Source organism: Mirounga leonina, unplaced genomic scaffold (assembly GCF_011800145.1).
Source record: "Mirounga leonina isolate KUSES-001 unplaced genomic scaffold, KU_Mleo_1.0 Mir_91, whole genome shotgun sequence".
Taxonomy (NCBI): domain Eukaryota; kingdom Metazoa; phylum Chordata; class Mammalia; order Carnivora; family Phocidae; genus Mirounga; species Mirounga leonina.
This window is the reverse complement of record NW_023270839.1, coordinates 38,009,197-38,021,783: the sequence shown is the minus strand read 5'-3', so window position 1 is coordinate 38,021,783 and position 12,587 is coordinate 38,009,197. Positions and strand designations below refer to the sequence as shown.

At 47.7% G+C, this 12,587-nt stretch overlaps 1 long non-coding RNA gene across 1 annotated transcript in view; it reads right to left on the bottom strand.

The window, feature by feature from the left end:
• Positions 1–8,896, bottom strand: part of LOC118003243 — a 72,432-nt gene extending 63,536 nt beyond the window's left edge. Inside the window, exon 1 of the long non-coding RNA XR_004677295.1 lies at positions 8,874–8,896. This is a non-coding gene — a long non-coding RNA (uncharacterized LOC118003243). The remainder of the gene's footprint in view (positions 1–8,873) is intronic.
• Between the last annotated feature and the right edge of the window lie 3,691 nt (positions 8,897–12,587).

The following is a 12,587-nucleotide window of genomic DNA, read 5'->3' as shown; positions in this document are numbered from 1 at the left end:
GCAAGAGATCTCTTTTTACCCGCGAGGTTGGCAAAAATCAGGAAACCGCATAACACCAAATTCTGGCGAGGTCTGAAACTCTTCTGCTGACCCGCTGGGAAAGTACACTGCGGGCACGGTCCAGGGCAGAGCAAAGATAAGCAAAGCGGGACACTAGCTCAAGCAGTGGGGACAGGTCTTACTCAGTAACTATGTTGCAAGAGGGAAAAAGAATCCAGGGAGAACGGGACTCCACTTCCTCCAAAACAAAAGGCTGGCAACATTTCTAAGGCAGGGAGATACTTAAAGGATGTGCAGAAGAGAAAGGTATTGAGGCGGGTGTTAAGAGGGCTCAGTCTGTGACGAGGCCGCCTGGACTGGCTCATCGGGGCTTATCTAGAGGAGAAGCAAATTCTCCCGTGTCTGTGACAGGAGCCGCCGCTCCAGGCTGCGGCAAGGTGATGGCTCAATGTAGTCCCTGCCAGGAGAGGAGAGGAAACCGTTGGGGCTGGTAGATTTGATTTCAAAGGGCAGAGAAAGAATTTATCATTGCATGAGTTCTAAAGTCACTGCTCTAAGGGGAAGTTCGGGAGCCTACCTGCTAGAACAAACAACAAATTCTCCTGGCCACATTGAGCTTCCATTCCAGGTGAACACTCCAAGGGGGCTGGGGTCACCCTAGGGATGAGCTTAAGCTACTGAAGCCCTGCTAGTGTGCTGTCAGGTCCCTCCGTGGAGGGGATGGAGCATTAGAGGCCAAGAGCTCTGTAGTTCTCAGGGATAACCTGGCAGTACTTCCTCGGCGTCAACTGGCACGGACAGAGGCGCCTGGGTGGCTCAGTCGGTTAAGCGACTGCCTTCGTCTCAGGTCATGATCCCAGGGTCCTGGGATCGAGCCCCGCATCGGGCTCCCTGCTCAGCCAGGAGCCTGCTTCTCCCTCTCCCTCTGCCTGCCACTCTGCCTACTTGTGCTCTCTCTCTATCTCTCTGTCAAATAAATAAAAATCTTTTTAAAAAAAATTGTCATGGACAGTATAACTCAGCGATGCCCCTCCTGGACTCTGCTTCAGAGAAACCCTTGCTCAGGTCCTAAAAGATCGGGTCCTAAAATTCATCTCACCAGAGTGCAGGCTGTAGGCAGTGGGGGGAGATCTGCCAGGGGAACGGTGGGTTTAAAAATAGAAACCACACACAATAAAATAGTGTCTTTTATAAGTTCATATACATACCCAAGAACATGTTATCAAAAACAGGAGAGTGGGGGCGCCTGGGTGGCTCAGTCGTTAAGCATCTGCCTTTGGCTCAGGTCATGATCCCAGGGTCCTGGGATCGAGCCCCACATTGGGCTCCCTGCTTAGCAGGAGGCCTGCTTCTCCCTCTCCCACTCCCCCTACTTGTGAGCACCCTCCTCTCTCTGTCAAATAAATAAATAAAACCTTTAAAAAACAAAACAAAAAACACCAGGAGAGTGAAGGCCTGTGGGAAGGAGGGAAATGGAAGCGTCAGGGATGGAGGGAGAAAAAAAGAAAATGAGAAAAAGAAAAGAGCAGCTTCTTACACTGCTGGACGATGAGCGGGGCATAAACTGCACCAGCTACACTGTGGTCAGAGATCAGGGGCGGGGGTGGGTGGGTGGGGGCGGGACAGGAGAAAGGCTGTCATCCACAGGGTGGACAGGAGCCAGAGGCTGGAGGGCAGAGGCTGGTGGAGTCGCTGGGTGGTGCAGGTGGGGAGGGCCGTGGTCAGAAGGAGAGCCGAGGCGATGGCAATAAAACCAAACCCTCAGTGTCAATTAAGGATCTGCTGTGTACCAGGCCCTGTCCGGCTCTTTCATCCTGTTTGGGATCCCAGAAGCTCCCAGAAGGAAGAAGCCTTTAGAATGGGTGCTGCACAGAATGTGAGCTGGCGTCCAAGGTGACCCCCGAAGTTTCTAACTTGGGCGCCTGGGAGGAGGATGGTGCCATTAACCAAACTAAGAAATAAGTGAGGTGGGAAACACAAAAACATGACCTGGGATCTCCCAATGCCTGCTTTGACAATCCAGATTCTAAGAAGGCATTCCTACTCAGGCAGAAGAAAAGTGATATTCACCCTGCTCCTAGTAATAATGGGTATTTTTGAAAAAACAACAAAAAATTAAAGTGCTTATTGCACATTAGATACCGTGGTCGAGCTGTTTGCACCCATTAGCTCATTCACAACCCTCTAAATACTGTTTTTTTAAAAAGACCCTATTTGGGGGCGCTTGGGTGGCTCAGTCGTTAAGCGTCTGCCTTCGGCTCAGGTCATGATCCCAAGGTCCTGGGATAGAGCCCCACATCGGGCTCCCTGCTCCATGGGAAGCCTGCTTCTCTCTCTCCCACTCCCCCTGCTTGTGTTCCCTCTCTCGCTGTGTCTCTCTCTGTCAAATAAATAAATAAAATCTTTAAAAAAAAAATAAAAAGACCCTATTTGTTTATTTTAGAGAGGGAGTGACCGTGAGTGGGGGGAGGGGCAGAGAGAGAGCATCTTCAAGCAGACTCCCTGCTGAGTGTGGAGCCTGCTGCGGGGCTTGATCTAATGACCCTGAGATCATAACCTGAGCCAAACCAAGAGTCGGACGCTCAACCAACTGGGCCACCAAGGCGCCCCTAAAATACTATTATCATCTCCACTTTACTGATTAGGAAATGAGCTCAGAGAAGTACCTGTCTCCAGTCCCAAGGTCACAGAGCTTCTGCAAACCCACATCTTCTGATTCCTTAGCCCAACCATGTATCAGATACCATGCCACAGGCTTACTTTTCATGTAATTCTCACCAGTTTCCCATGAGATAGGCTTATTCTCTTCATTTCACAAATGAGGCATGTGAGCCGCAGAGCCCTTCAATGACCGGTCCAGCCTCTAAGTCAGACCCAAGGGCCATGGTCTTTTCACATCCACAGCTGCACATCTGTCCGTACGACTCCTCAAAGTACTCCTCGCGCTACTGATTCAAACCCTGCCCGGAGGTCAGAGGAGCCGACAGAGACGTATGAACCAATTGCAATGCATGGACCTTTTGGGAGCACAAATCGAACAAGTGGTTAGTAGAACCACCAAGAGGAGAGATGGGAAAACATGATGTTAAGGAATTAGTCTAGATTCTTGTGAGGGGCAGTGACGTTGTGATTATGTTTTCAATAAGGGGGTCCTTTCTGAGAGAGAAGTATGTCCAGATGAAATCATACAGTGATTGTCAAAGTGTGGCCCCTGGATCCGCAGCACTGGTTATCATCTGGGAACTTGTCAGAAACACAGATTCTCAGTCCCACCCCAGACCTGCTGAATCAGAAACCCAGGCTAGGGTCCAGCAATCTGTGCTTGAACAAGCCCTCTAGGGGGTTTCGATGTTCAGTCAAGGTTGAGAACCACTGAAAGAATGTTGAGTCTTGAATTTGTTTCAAACCAGCCCAGGCAAGGCATGATGAATTGGTGAGGGTGTAGAAGAAGAAGCAAGGTTGGTCATGAGTTGCTGATTGTCAAAGCTGGGAGATGGGTACACGGGGGTTCATTCTAACTATACTCTGCTGTTGTTGTTTTTTAAGATTATTTATTTATTTGAGAGAGAATGTGAGATAGAGAGAAAGTACAAGCAGGGGGAGCAGCAGAGAAGGGGAGAAGCAGACTCCCCACTGAGCAGGGAGCCTGATGAGGGGCTCCATCCCAGGACCCTGAGATCATGACCCAAGCCGAAGGCAGATGCTTAACCCACTGAGCCACCCAGGCGCCCGTTTTCTCTGCTTTATACCTGTTTGGAAGCTTTCCCTAGTACAAAATTTTCAAAAGCTGACCATTTTTTGCAGTGACCACCCCCACCCCCGGCTGCTCTCTCCTTGCTCCTCTTGTCCTTTTTCTCCAGCTCTCCTCCACCTGGAACGTTCCCTCCTGGCTTCAGAAATGGCAGCTCCTCTTATTCTCCTTATTTGCCTTGAGTTTTCCAAATCTTTGAGGCTCTCTCTGCTCTTGCCTTGTCTCCTTGTCCTCCCTGCTGATGTTTTTAAATGACCCATCTCTCATCTGTTGTCATTTCTCTCCTACTTGGCTCACTCTTTGTGTTTGCAGAACCGGGTTTCTCAGAGGCACAGACCAGGACCGCAGGTCATCCAAGACCTTTTCTCTGCACTTGCCACTTGGGATCTTTCTGCTGCTTTTGTTGGCACTGTTGACTCTTCCTTGGGTAGTGTGACAAAGAACCACAGGCTCAACATGGCATCACTGAGGCCAAGTCTCGAAACAGGGACTTAACACCTAACCTAACTGTAGTTTCAACCTCTCCTAGAAAGGTAGTCTTCAGCGGTCAGTCAGGGAGATTCTGGTCAGCATCCAAGTGGCAATCTGTCCCGTGGGTCCTCTCCATCCAGCACCCCTCACCTCCATCCATCCAAGGGAAGATGAAATACTCTGCAGAATGAGACCCCCGCCCCATCCCCTGAGGGAAAGGCCTTGCCTGGACTGATCCTTTCTTTTGCTAATAACCTCTTTGTCCCACCCTTTTTCCTATAAAAACCTTCCATTTGGTACAACTCCTCTGAGAGCTCCCTTCCATTTGCAAGATGGGATGCTGCCTGATTCTTGAATCACTTAATGAAGCCACTTAGATCTTCAAATTTGCTCAGGTGAATTTTTGTTCTTCAACACTAGTCTATTGCTTCTTTCATTTTAAAAAAGAAGGGCGCCTGGGTGGCTCAGTCGGTTAAGCATCTGCCTTCAGCTCAGGTCATGATCCCAGGGTCTTGGGAACAAGCCCCGAATCGGGCTCCCTGCTCACTGGGGTGCCTGCTTCTCCCTCTCCTTCTACCCCTCCCCCGTGCTTGTACTCTCCCTCTCTCTCTCAAATAAATAAATAAAATATTTTTAAAAAGAAAAAAGAAAACATTTGCCTCTTTCAATGTTTTTAAAATTTAACTTGTGTGACTTTCAATTTGTAACAGACTTGTTAAAAAAAAAAAAACAACCACCTCAACAATGCAGAAGTGTAACAAGTAAAACTATCACCTTGTTTCTTGGGACACTGTTGTCATAGTTTTTACTTCCTACTGTCCTAGCTAATCCCTCCTCCAGGTCTGAGTTCCTCCCTCCCCTCTTCCTGCCTTAGGTTCCCCAGGACAGCCCTTCATCTATGGAACTGGAAGACCACAGCCCATTGCTTCTTCAGACTGAAAGATGGAGAAAGTTCAAGGGGGAGGAAGAAGTGAAATAGAGAGGAGGAGAGCAAAAGCAGAACCAGTGAGTGGGAGGAGGGTGGTTGGCAGCCTAGAAGTGGGACAAGGAATAAAATATCTGTCCTGGATGTCTGGCTCTGATGATACCCCAAACTTTTCCCTTCATTGAGTGTCCTTGGCTCTTGGTCTTGGCTCTTGGGCTCTTTTAGGAGCTCTGAGGCCCAGAAGCTTCTTTAAAGGGCCTATCGATGAAACACCGAGCACCATGTGAACTTAGAATGAAGACTCATTGTCATGCACCATGGCTGTTCCTGCCCTGGGCTGTGAACTTGGACCCCTCCTTGTGGGTCACTTCTCAGAGGCCAGTCAGTGCTATGTATATAATCACTTCCCCTTGTCCCCAAAGCCATCAGCCACTGACTTTCAGACAATCTACTCACTGTCATATGTATCTGATTCCCTCGATTTATATCTTTGTTGCTCTTCTAGGAATTTCTTGATCTTCTTGAGGAAGTCCCTCAAGAAACTTGACTCCCTGTTTTAAATCGCTGGTATTCCCAGGTTTCATGACTTCTTGAAACTTGTCTTAGGATGTTGTCAATGCAGGGGCGCCTGGGTGGCTCGGTCAGTTGAGCGTCTGACTCTTGGTTTCAGCTCAGGTCCTGATCTCAGGGTCATGAGCCTGAGCCCCGCATTGGGCTCCACGCTTAGCACAGAGTCTGCTTAAGACTCTCCCTCTCTCTCTTCCCCTCCCTCTTGCTTGCTCTCTCTGTCTCTAAAATAAATAAATCTGGGGAAAAAAAAAGATGTTGTCGATGTAAAAATTATTAAGATCACGTAGAAATGTAGGAAAGTGCTATGATCCAATGCTAGGTTTTTATTAAAAAGTTTTGTCCACAATATGGTATATTTACTTGATGGTAACTGGATAAATATTTTTTGTTGTCACGGACAAGAACTTGAGAATGGAATGTGCAAGAAGTTATTGTCAGCTCGGATGGATTAGTGGGCAATTTTTTTTCCTTTTATGAATTCCCTCTAGATAATTTTGTTTATAAAAATCATTTGGCCAAGATGTTTCCCTGTTCTAGTTCAGTGTTGAGAGTTCTGTTTCCAGTCTTGGCGGGGCCTGCTTTGTCCAGCATCGGACTCTGTTGAATCTTCACAGAATCATCATGTTGCTCATGCCCCAGGTGGAAGACCACAGAGTTATCTTTGACTTCCCTGAGCTTCCCCTTTGGTCTGGACAATGGCCACAAGTTAGCACTGTTTCTTCCATAACTTTTCTCTGCCTTCTTCCCCATTTCCTTCTGCGGGCAGCTAGTTATAGACCTATTGTGATGGCATTTCTTTTATTCACGATCTCTCAATTGATTTCTTTCCTTTGAATTGTGTTCACATGGTTTTCTCTCAGAAGTGTAATGACCTCCAAGATCCTTCTTAGCACAGATCAGATGCCTTCACTATAAACAAACAACTCTACAGTTGCAAGCATCGATATACTTTGTAATTACGGCGTATGGAGTCCTCCCTAAATATCTCAAAAGAATCTTACAAATTCTCACTGGAACGAAATGGCACAGTCTCTATAATAAAAGTGTAATGACTGAGTAATCTGAGATATTTCCCTTTCCTGTGCCGCACCCCCAAGGGAAACAATTTGAAGGAAGAGCCCACGTTTCTGGGTTCTAATTTTCTAATTCTCTGAACATCCTTTAAGGACTCTCTCTCTGTCTCTGATCATTTCTACCATCCATCAAATCCTGTTAAGTAGAGAAAACACAGATATGCCTATCAAAATCAACTTTTGCAAGGGCCCCTGGGTGGCTCGGTCAGTTAAGGGTTTGACAGTTGGTTTCGGCTCAGGTCATGATCTCGGGGGTCAGGGGATCGAGCCCTGAGTCGGGTTCCATGCTCAGTGGGGAGTCTGCTTGTCCCTTTCTCTCCCCCTCTGCCCCTCCCTCTGCTCTCTCTCTCAAATAAATAAAAATCTTTGGAAGAAAACTAACTTTTGCATATCAGTGTTAAAAAACTGAAATGCAGATGTAAGTAATCTAGTTATAATTTATTCCACTGCAAAGTGAACCTCAAACTCTTTTTTTTGCCTAGCTCACCCTTTTATTATAACAGAATGTAGCTTCAGGAACAGATGGAAGAACGGCACAGGGCGAGGTCTGTGGTAGGGGTGCCATGCCTCTCCAGGGCCCACTGTCCGCACATCTCCATGCGCTCACCAACCCATAAGTTCTCCAAACCCCGTCCCTTTGGGTTTTTTATGGAGGCTTCATTACACGGGCATGATTGATAAAATCACTGGTGATTGGTGATTGATTCAACCTCCAGCCCCTCTCCTCTCCCCTGAGCCCCAAACTCTTAATTTCAAGGATGGGGGATGGGGTGGGCATAAAGAAGTTAGCTCCTTAGGTAAGACTTCTTTACTCTGTGCGCTCAGCACGCCGCCTCTCCTTGGGGAAGTATCTCTAGTTCACTGGCTGCGCCGTCCTGGATGAGAGAACTAGGAAGCCTTGGCTGCCTATCCACTCTCCTGGCCACGGGGGACACTTGAGCCCTTTTTCGGGGCTTGAGAGGGAGCTGGATCCTTGTCAGGGCTGGCCTCTGGCCAGAGAAGCAACTCAATTAGAAGGGTCTGTAAGGAAGCTCCCCGGCCCCCACCTGTCCATGCCATGAAACCAGCTATGTTAACTGCACCAGAGTCCCAGCCTACTGAGCTCTCTGTCAGGCATTGGGGCCGAAAGAAGATGGGTTGCTTGCCAGTTTTCTTTGAAAGGAACGGAAATGAAGGATCAGGTTATCAATTCCTGCAATTGTACAGAACAAGAGTATCTAAGCAAAGGGAAATTACCAGCTTATTCTAATAGCATGCGGTATCTCTGAGCTCAGGAATACCTCCCAGCTCCAAGATTCTAGTGATTAGGCATTTCCTGTCATAAAGTACTTCTGAGTCTACTTGATTAAAAGGCATTATTGCCTCAGTAGGAAGACTGGTTTGTTAGGACAAAAGTGACATTCTTTGAGAGGCCGACGTGTAGAATTAGGGGAAAAGAGATGTCTGGAAATCATCATTCATTCTTCTCTTAGGGTTCATGAAAGCTGGTGTGGTTGCCCAAATGAGGGAAGTTGGTGGGGTTGCCTAAACTAGAAACTACGGGTGAAACCGTCCCCCTTCAGCCATTTGAGGCCTTCCTATAGCAGAGAACTACCATTAATACCGTGCTCATTATGTGCCCCTGGGCTAAGTTCTTTACAGGCCACGCTTATTGTATTTATTCCTCCCTATTGCTCTTTGGGGGGTATACTTACTCTATGGCCCTCATCTCTTTAAAAAGGAAATTAGGAAATTGAAACTCAGAGAGGTTAAGTGACTTGCCCAATTTACCATGAGTAGTGAGTGGTGGAGCTGACTTTCAAAACCCAGGTTCATGTGATGCCAAACTCTTTCCCCTGTGTCACTGGGCCTTCCTAACTGCAGGCAGAAATTGTCAGAATTGGTATCAGGAGTACCACTTTAGGTTGGCACCATGCACTTGCTGGGATGTGCTCTATGACTGTCCTCTGGTTTGAAGGACAGGGGTGAGAGAGGACAGTGCTTCACACTGAGAAGAAGAAGAATAGGATCTGGACCAAACCCCTGAGGTTAGAGAAGAGTGGATCCAACCAGCAGGGGTGAAAGGAGATGTGAGAAAACTTACGCTCTTGTAGTCTAATTATATCTCGTAAACAGTCTCTTGTCAGCTGACCATGGTTTTCAGAATAGTTTACCTGGAAAGAGGAAACATATTGCACCAACATTTATTTTCACTTAAAATGCTAACTTAACTTAGTCCCTGTGCATAGAATTTTAAATTACTGTCATTTTTTTATTAATCATGAAGAGGGCTTTATAAAAACCCTGATGATGAACCACGATTCCGCACTCGACAGAAGCAATCGCTACAGGAGTCGGTGGACAAGTAGTTGGACCAGAGTCACAAGTTGCCACGGTAACTGGGGGCACGGGCTGAATGGGATCTTCCAGTCAGTCCCTTGCTGGAATCCAGTTTTCATTTTCTCGATTAGTAAACCAAGGCTGAGATCAAAACAACCTTTGTTTCGAGCCTTCTCTCAGGAATATCTTGTGTATGTCAAGTACTTTTATTTGGTTTTCCAAAGCACTTCCACATCTATGGTCTCATCCCACACTCACAGCCCAGTGTGGGGTTAGACATTCTTATTTCGACTTAGCGATCCAGAAGCCGAGGCCGATGCAGGCCAGGAGATTTGCTATAGGCCTAGAGCTCGTTCCTGGCAGAGCGGAGTTCAGCATTCTTTCCTGCGGGTCACTCTGCCCTCTAGCTGATCCTGCCTGAAAGCGAGCAGGGTAGCCAGGGTTCACACACAGGCTGTGACTCCAGGCCACGGCTCCACGAGCAAAGCAGCGGATGTGGATAAAGCTACAAAAGTGACTATATTTTCAAAGACCTAGACATCTGCACTAGGATCAAAGGGTCCATGCGAGACCTCAGTCACTACCCAGTCAAAGGAAATCCCTTGGCTTTTTCCTTCCTTCTTCCTCTCCTTCCCTTTCCTTCCTCCTTCCCTCCCTCCCTCTCTCTCTCTCTCCCTCTGCTTTCCTCCATACCCCCTTTTCTTGGTCAAAGCAGAGCTCACTGATATAACAAGGAACTATGTAGTCGGGCTCATATTCTCATTGGCTGGAGAACTGTGTCGAATCAGAGCTCTGTGGTCTCAGGTTCCTTGTCCCACATTTTGGCAGATGTGCTCGGCATTGATCAGAGGGCAGGGGCTCTCAGTCACCCCATGGGGACTGGGGAGGAGGACACAGCAGCGTCCCATGCTGAGCATTATTTCGTTGTCAGAATTGCCACACTGTGCCCCTCATCAACAAATAAATGATCATAACATCTAGAAAACTGGAGAATCCCCATCTCAGCAGGATCCAGAAGTAGAACATCCCCATTGAAATAATTTGCTAGGATAGCTGTGAAAAGGGCCCCTCCTGGGCTGTGGCGACAGAGAATCATCTGGTTGAGGATTCAGTCTCTGCCACTCAAAAAGCCTCACTCAAGGAAAGGGTTTAGCTTTTTCAAGCCTCAGATTCGTGATCTGTAAAATGGCAAACCTAACACCCACCCCACAGGTTGTTGTAAGAATAAAGTGCCATGCACAGTGTCAGGCAAACAGTAGGTACTCAGTAAATGTTAGTTCTCCTCCGACCGGTCCTTTCTTTAGCCGTAAAAAGGTGCGTTCCCAGTTGAGTGACACTGTTTGAAGGGTTAACTCTTACCCTGAGAAATCAAAGTCTCTACACTAACACCATTATGCCTGACAGGCCAATGACTAGGTTGTGTATGGGCAAGTGGGGCCAGCTTTGAGAAAGAAGAGTCCGGTATTAGCTGTGCATTTCAGAGGTCTTATGAAGTCACAGAATCTAATTCTTACATGGGTGATGTCTCCCCTCATTGCCCCAGGACAGAGTGGATCCCTTCTGGTTATACATCAACCTTGCATCAAACTTAATCCAATCTTAATTATATGGTTGTTCAGGAGACCGTTTTACATCTACACACTCTCCAAGAGCAAGGACGAAGCCTAGCACAGTGCCTGGCACACAGAGGGTGAAGGAATGAACAGCAAAGTTTCCACTTGCCTTATCTCATTCCATCCAGATCTCAATTCTGTTAGTGACCCAGGGGCCGGGATGACAACCTGCACTTTACAAATGAGGAAACTGAAGTTTCAGGAGGTCGTACCACTGTCAAGGCCATTCGGTAAGTAGTGGTGGGGCAGGCACTTCAGCCCAGAACTCCGGACACCAAATCTCTGGCTCCTTTCCTCCACACTCCTCTGCCCTTTGACTCATCGGCCTCGCCCCCTTGTCGATTCTGACGGTGACACCGTCGAAGAGCTCCTCTCCCTGGAGCCGTCTGTCTGGGCATGTCATTTGGTGGCCAGTTACCACAATGTGAGTGCTGAAGGTCCCTTTTCCACCTTAACCCATTGAGTAATGGCTTAGTTATTGGCTGGCGAGCACCCCATCTGATGATGGCCAAGCGAGCCCAGACGTGTCCAGTTACGCAGGCCTCAGGAAGCCTCTGGCAGGGAAGATTCCCAGAGTTGGGAACTTAACCTGGTTAGGTTTGTGCTGTTTTTTTGAGGGGCGAAGGGGTGCTTGACATTTGGCTTCAGTACTTTAGAAGGTTGGTCATTCCATCCATTCCTGTTTGCTTTTCCACCCTTCTGATCCCCTAAAATTAAAAAAAAAAAAAAAAAAAATCACTCAAAGCACTTAGGGCAACTGAATCTCAGTTTATATCCTCAATTCTTTTAATTGCTATCCGTTCTTTACTAATTAACCACATCTCTGATCCAGACATGCAGTAAACATCCCAACCCTCTCCTATATCTCCATTACATCCAGTTCACAATCTTGCCTTACTGATCTATTAAATCCATCCCTTTTTTTAACTGCCCCCCCCGCCCCCATCTCTGGGGATCCTTGGAGAACACTTAGACATGCATGTTCCAGGACAAATTGAACTTAATGTTTAGCCAGACATAATAAAACACCTGAACTGAGAGTAACCAAATGTGTGTACATGGCCCAGTTTCCCTGTATCTAGTCGTGAGCTGTGGGATGAGTGATTTCATCTGCATGGGTTCAGTCTGTGCATCTCCGAGGCCGCAGGGGCTCTTCCCTACCTCTTGTGTCCTTCAAGTACATTTCATCTTCTAAAGCCCTTGATGACAAATCAGAGACAGGAATGCCTTAAGAGCCCCAAGTGAACTGCTCACTCACTGCTCTGGAGCTTATTCAAGGTTCTTTATCAAGAGTTGCAGGCAGAAAAGGTCATCCTTAAGCCTGCTGTGGCCTGGAAGTGCTGGTGACAAGATTGTCTTTCTAACTACTTCCTTAAAAAGACTTCAGAGCTCTTTATTAATGCAAACAATCGCTGAGCTGAGAGGGACAGAACAGTAGCACCCCTTTTAATGTGGGTGGCATGTGCTTCCTGGTGACTCTCAGCACAGAAGCCGCTCAATCCCTCCAAAACCTGCTTGGACAAGTGGTTTCCCTGGTCGCTGAGGCCGGCCTGAGAGTCCACACAGGCTGAGAGTCAGCACAGACCTGAGAGATGTGAGGCTGGTCGGGCTGTCAGGCTGTGGTGGCCAACAGAATAGGGCAGGATGGGTCAAGTCGCAAAATCAGGGGTCATGTACCAGGGCTGGGTGAGTACCCTTCATCAGACCATGTGGTCGGAGCAGTGTCTATAGGCAGCAAGAAGCTAAGAGACTAGGCAAGGTCACAGAGCAGGAAGGAAACCGAGCCCAGCGTGGGGAGCAGAACAGACACTGGGAGGCCCAGGGAAGCCAGAAGCACAAATGACAAGCACAATGGGAACAGCAAG